The sequence below is a fragment of the Mus musculus genome, chromosome 11, assembly GCF_000001635.26.
Source record: "Mus musculus strain C57BL/6J chromosome 11, GRCm38.p6 C57BL/6J".
Taxonomy (NCBI): domain Eukaryota; kingdom Metazoa; phylum Chordata; class Mammalia; order Rodentia; family Muridae; genus Mus; species Mus musculus.
The window spans coordinates 79304755-79311620 of NC_000077.6; the positions used below are offsets into that span (position 1 = coordinate 79304755).

Below are 6866 nucleotides of genomic sequence, written 5' to 3' on the forward strand. Positions count from 1 at the left end.
CTCTAACAAAAACACTTCCTCCTCTAACAAGGATACACCTCCTGGCCCTTCCCAAACAGTCCACCAGCTGGGAAACATATGGGGCCTGTTGTCATTGAAACCACACAGTAAGAGTATGGATTTCAGATATTTGGGTCAAACCAAGCTCACATACTTTATGAGTGTGTAACCATGGACAAGTTCATTACATTCTTCCGTGGTCTTCCTTCCTTCCTCCCTCCCTTCCTTCCTTGCATCCTTCCTTCCTTCTTTCCTCCTTTCATTCTTCCAGTTGGGGGCCCTGAGCTTCTCACATACTAGACATCCCCTGCCCAACACTGACTATAACGTTATAGGAGACACTGTACTGCATAGCACTAACTGGTCAACACTGGTTCTTTCCTAATAACCTCACCACCTCCTTGGTTTCTCTGTGTATTCCTGGCCGTCCTGGAACTTGCTCTGTAGACCAGGCTGGCCTCTGCCTTCCCAGTGCTGGGAAGCATCACCACACCAGTTGTTTTTTAGCAGAAAAAAACAAAGCAGAAGCCACGTGAAAAACACATAGCCTAATGTGATAGCTAGCCTTCTAGATGACCTCACTTTTATAACCAGGTAGCGCGTCCGTGCCTCTCTTCAGTGTCTTCCCACTGGAGTGTTGTATAAATGACAGTGAGACTTGTCAGGCTGGGTCACAAAAGGCACCATAGTCTCCTTCTCTTCCTCTAATGGCATGCTCTCTGGGAACCCAGCTGCCATGTTGTGACATCACTTAACCCACTCCACAGAGAGGATCATGGGAGGAACCCAGGCCTCTTAGCAACAGGGATGTGAGTGTCATTTACAGGTTCTGCAACCTGGGAGAGGTGCCCTGCCAGAACCAATCTACTCATTGGCTTCTGAGTTCCTGGCTGGTGTGAACTGTGGTGAGTTTCTGGCTGGTGTGAACTGTGGTGAGCTTCTGGCTGGTGTGAACTGTGGTGGGCTTCTGGCTGGTGTGAACTGTGGTGAGCCAACAAACAAAGCGTTTCTTGCTGCTCTAGGCGGTTTAGAGTCATTTATCACAGGACATCGCATGAGTAAGGCACAATAAAGCTGTCATCACGATTGTTATGAACACTTCCTGATTTTTGCTGAAGTCCGATGTCTTGTCATGTCCCCCCTCTCTTCCACTTCCGTCTTTCCAAAGCCACATGGAAAGAACAGCCTCTCTTCCTCATGGTCAAAACTGTAACAGTTTTTGGGCAACTAATTCAACTGTCAGACACTGGTGAAGAACAGTCAGGTTGCCAAAAACTAGGGAAGCAGAGATAAAACAAGAGTCCCTGCTCAGCTATACCCTCAAAACATGGCTCCTTGTTCCAGGGCCTGTCCTGTGGGAGCCTGATTCTCCCGGAAGCAGGAGTTCCTGTGGAGGTGGGGCTGGTTCTGCTGAGAGAGAAGGAAGGTTTCTAGAAGAGGTGGAGGGAGCTGAGGCCACACGGCTGGATAGGAGCTCACTTGCACAAGCCAGCAGTAGACCCCGTGCCTGACTCAAGCCCTTTTCTTCCCCCAAACTATCCTCTCTTTTCCCCAACTTTTTCTTTTCTCCAGTATTGAGGCTTGAACCCAGGGCCTTGCACAAGCTGGGCCAGCTCTTTCCCCTTGAGCTGTGTTCTGGGCATGCTTCTTCACTGTTTATTTTGAGATAAGGTCTCACCAAGCAAGACTTTAGGCTAGTCTCAGATTTTTGATCTTCCAGCCTCAGCCTCCCAAGTATGTTCCACCACACCCGATTTCTCTAAGTTCTGAGTGTTTCTCCTCCTTCTCTCCCTCCAATGCTCCTCTTCTTCCTCCTCCTCCTACGGTTCCTCCTCCTCCTCTGTCCTCCTCCCCCTTCTTTGTAACTGTCCTCAGAGTATACCCTTTCCTGTCACATGATGGCCTTCAGACAGAGCCAGTCGTCTAGGGTGGTCTGACCGCTGCTAATGCAGAGGCAGCCCGCACCTTTCTTTTCCTGGATGCTCCGTTCAGTCCAGGCCTTCCCTGCGGCTGTTGGCACCCACACCCTCCAGCTGACTCACGCTGGTCCCCTTGGCATCTGGGCTGCTAAATTCTTTTTCACATTTGCTCCTGCACAGCTGCATCTCCCCCAGCTTTAGATTTTAGGTCCCCCACCCCACTTGGTTTTGTTTTTTCAAAAATATACCCAGATGTTCTGAAATTCAATAATTTGATCTGTGCAGGCTGCTAAACTCAACTCTGGGTTGTTGTCAGACGTGGAGGCACGCGTGGAAGCACTGAGTGCCTCCAAACAAATAAGAAATAAACTCCACTTTTGAACAGGCCCTGGAAACAGAAAGCCTCTTGTCACTCGCTCGAAGGCCATTGTGGTTAGGAGTGATTCAGACTGCCGGCGGCTCCCGCCCACCCTCAGTATCTCAGGGGCCAGTCTGGGGTCTGAAGACGCCTGCTATGAAGCAAGGGCCGGGGTGCCTCTGGCTGGCCACTTCAGGGGAGCCGAGTGTAGAGGAAGGAAATTGGAAGAGGATGTTTGTCTGGTTCCCTGTGGCTCCCACCTTCCCCTTCAGAGAGAATCAGGCCATTGTCTAGGTGAACCACTTGGCTTGTTTTCCTTCTCAAACTCCAGCTCCAGAGCAAGATTTCTCTCTGCTCTCCTTCCACGGAAAAATGACCACAGGAAGAGCCTAAGCTGCTCTTGCCAAAGGTCCAGGCTCTGATCCCTGCTCAAGTCTCTGCCTCCCCAGCACCACCACCCAGCCACGCACCGCCCCCCCACCCCCGCTCTTAACAGAAAATATAAAAGACAAGCTTAGCTTACCAGGGTCCCATCAAAATCAGCATGGATTAATTTTTGCATCATTTTTGCATTCATTTATGCATATATCCATTCACTCAGCTTGCATGTATTGAGTACCTACTGTGTGCCAGCATTGTTTTAGACACTGGTGATCTAAATAGGAAAGACACAGTCCTTGACCTCTAGAGGCTACAGTTCCGGGAGGAAGCCTGGCAGGATGAGAGGCCGCACAAACCGACATGGAAATATACAAATGTCCTTAACCCAGCCAGGGGGCTATCAGTAAAGGCTTCCCAGGAAGGGTACCTTGATTTTAAAAGTATAATAGAAGTTGGCCACAGGAAATAATGATTATTAGCACATCTTCAGTGTAGCACGCCCTGCGGTAAAATTTTACATGTGAGTGATTTCACTTGAATCATCACACACCAAGAAGGAGGGAGGCACTGTGATTATCCCAGCTTCACAAATGACTTAGAAAGGTCAGCCGGCTTACGGTTTTCAGCTGAGAACAAAGAGCAGAAGTGAGAGTTAGCACCGGGCTTTCCTGATTCTAGCCTGCTCTCATACTCAGGGCTGCCTTAGAAGTTGTGCAGGTTACACATTGCACGGCTTCAGGGCTGGACCTTTCCTTGTCAATGTGTTATACCTGGGTGTAAGCATCCAGAAAGAAAAGCCCTCCTTTGCAAAAGTAGGAGCGAAGGACTGTAATCAGGGAACCAGCTGTCCAGTGCAGCCTGGCCAGGGGCCGACCTTTCCTGAATAGGGAACCCCACTGAACCCACTGTGGTGGCTTTGCAGTGTGGAACTGGCTTGATAGCCTGGGGCAAGCTCTCAGCCAGGTGTATGTGTTTCCCATCTGAGTCATACATAAAACAAAAGGCCCCAGGTCTCTACTAAGTGTCCTTTCAATGGTCAACCTGTATTTGGCTTCCAGCAGCTGGCTGTCTAGTGACTCTGCTCACTGACCTTCTCATGACTTGGCCTGAAGGGAGACACAAATGTAGCAGGTGAGTGTCAGGAGGCCAGGGAAATGCCACAGAGGCAGGAAGTGTCTATGCTACACTGTGACAAAGTAGTTTTACCTGTGAGGAATAAGAAGATGACCCTAGGGGCAAGATGAGATTCCATCACTCAGGTGTCCAGCTGTGCATCCCGGATACCACCTGCAACCCCAGCTCTGCCTGGATGTGGAAAGGGATTGCATCACTCACTGGCTTGCTGGTCTCCAGACTCGTGCAAGCCCCTGGTTCAGAGAAGAGAGAGAGAGAGAGAGAGAGAGAGAGAGAGAGAGAGAGAGAGAGAGAGAGAGTCTCCCTTAGGAAGAGTAGGTGGAGAGTGACAAGAGGTCAGCTAATTCCCTCTTCTGCCTCCATGCATGTTATGTGCAAGTACATGTGTGCGTGCACACACACGCACACATACACACACATATACTCACACACAAAAAAAGTTAAATCTTTGAAAAGGGGAGAGAGACTGGTGAGATGATCCCATGGTTAAAAGTGTTTTCAGCAAAGCCTGAGGGCCTGACTTCTAACCCTGGAACCCAGAAATAGAATGAAGAGACTCACATGTGTCACCCCAGCACTTCTATGGCTAGATGGATGGTGGAGACTGGAGGCTCAGCAGGGAGCTCAGAGGCCAAGGAGCCTGGAATGTGCAGATTGACAGAAACAACTTCACCAAGGTGCAAGAACCAACTCCCCAAAGTTGTCTGACCTACACTCACACACACACAGACACACAGACACACCCACACATACCATAAATACATATAGACACATAAAAATAAATTTTTTTTTAGCTAGTTGCAGTTGGTGCCTGTGTCTCATTCTCCGGAAGGGAAGCTTAGGAAGAGGATGACCTTAGAGGCCAGCCTGGGCTACATAACATAGGATAACCTGGGTTACATATTAATTCTGTTAGGATTGTCTCAACACCCTCCCCGGGGGTGGGGGAAGGGATGCTTGACTGGATGTGCATTGGAGAAGCACTTACAGAAGGTTTGTGAGTTGGAGGCTAGCCCAGGGCTACATAGCAGGTTCCAGACCAACTTGGTATATAGGAAGACCCTGTCTTCAAAAGAAAAAAAAAAGTTTTTGTTTTTGTTTTTCTCTGGTTCTGGACCCACATACTCAGGTAAGAACAGTTCTTCCCAGCTTAAAACCTGGAAGTTTGAATGCACAACCAGGAGGCATGGGAGTCCCCAGGATCCCAATTAGGAAGTCCTCTTCAATGGTGGTCAAAGAAAATGTCACCTTCTCCAATGAAAATGACTGGTGCTTTTAAATCATTGTAAGTGACAAGCTTTCTCTGATATCAGCAACGAAACTAAAGCAAGCCCTGCCTAGTGACTGGAGCAGGCCGGAGGGGACTCACCCTGTGGTGACCAGCATTTGTCCATGTTTATGGCTACTTAGCACCCGAGCTGTCCCTCAGAGTCTGGGAAGAGTTTGGCTGCAAGAAGGGGACTCCCTTGTGTTCTGCTCCTCCAGCTTCTGTGTCTTGCACATGTTTTTGTGGCTGTAGTGGTCACAGTAGCTCTCTTCAATGTACTGCCCCTCCCCCTCATTCTCCTCCTTTCCCTTCTTCTCTCTCTTTTCCTGGGGATAGGACACAAGGCTTTGCACAGGCTAACAAGTCCCCAGCACGGAGCTCCATCCTCAGCTCTTACAGTATCAACCAGAGTCTCCATACTGTACCCTCTCTCTGTCTTTATTTTAAACATTTAAAGATGTTTATTTTGATTTATGTACATGTGTGTGTGTGAACCACATGTATGTCTGCAGGTGCCCATGGAGGCCGAAAGAGGGTGATCGGGAACTGGAGTTTATATGAGGTTGTTAGTGGACTAATGGGGGTGCTGCGATCTGAACTCTGGTCACTTCTCTGGCTTCTGGCAAATTGTTGGTATCTTTATAGTTGCCTTTCTGTTTTTCAGGAATGAGTTGTTTTAAAACCAGGAATTGATTGTGCACACATTTTGGAACACACAGCCCCAAACTGAGTTCTAGGTGAATACCAGGGTGAATGTAGTCTGGACACAATGTGTGGGAACAGTTCTATCGTGAGATCAGCTAGAGCTGGAAGTGGGTCCTGCCGCTTATTAGCTGGGTGAGCTTCTGCGGGACCCTTATCACCTCGGGGGATCACTTCCTCATCTGCAGAGTACAGATATTACTTGCATGATTGTTATTGTAGCAATGTGATGATACTAGAATCCAGCCTCTGGGGCTGTGCATTGTGGTACATGCCTTTAAACCCTGAACCTAAGCAAGTGGGTAGATCTCTTTGAGTTTGAGACTACCCTGGTCTACACATCGAGTTCCAGTCCAGCCATGGCCATAGAATGAGACTTTGTCTAAAGTAAGTAAGTAAATAAATAAATAAACAGAATCCAGCTTTTGTTCAGGTCAGCCTTCTCCTACAGAGATACCAACAGGTACCCTACAGAGACTGTGGGCTCCTCCCTAACAGATGTCCTAGTCCCAGGATTTCTTATCCGGGAAAGTTACCATCAACAAGGGTGCTGGCATCACACACCCTGCTCCCTCTCCTTTTTCCCTGCCTCCTAGCTGGGAATCAGAAAGCCTGGTTCTCAATGTAAAACTTCAGAAAGCAGTAGAAGAGACCCACACTTCAGCCACATGGCCTCTGAGTTCTCTCTTTGGAGAACACTCCATGTGTTTGTCTCTTTGTCTGTCTGTGGTGTTACTTTGCTAATAAATTCCTAGCACCTCATCTTAGTTGAGTCTCTCCTGTTTGAAACACTTTAGTAATATAGATCTTATGTAGCCATTGCCAGGCAGGATCCTGCTCAGTGTCTGGGGAGGATGGCAGGTACACAAGAGGTGTTGGCCACAAAGATGGCTACTTTTCCTGTCTTCCCTCTCTCTTTCTGTCTCCATCTCTCCCTCCTCTGGCCATGGTAGTGAGAATAAATCTCATCTTCCTTAATGTACATTTTCTTTCTTAAATCTTTTTTTTTAAGATTTTAAAAAATGATTATTTATTTATTTATTTATTTATTGAATGTATATGAGTACACTGTAGCTGTACAGATGGTTGTGAGCCTTCATGTGGT

General features: G+C 48.0%; 1 long non-coding RNA gene across 2 annotated transcripts in view; it reads left to right on the forward strand.

Annotated features, from left to right (window-relative positions):
- The first annotated feature begins 764 nt into the window (after positions 1 to 764).
- The window catches only part of Gm30561, a 20588-nt gene continuing 14486 nt past the window's right edge, over positions 765 to 6866 (forward strand). For both annotated transcript variants that reach the window (XR_880031.2, XR_388879.2), the window contains exon 1: positions 765 to 905. This is a non-coding gene — a long non-coding RNA (predicted gene, 30561). The remainder of the gene's footprint in view (positions 906 to 6866) is intronic.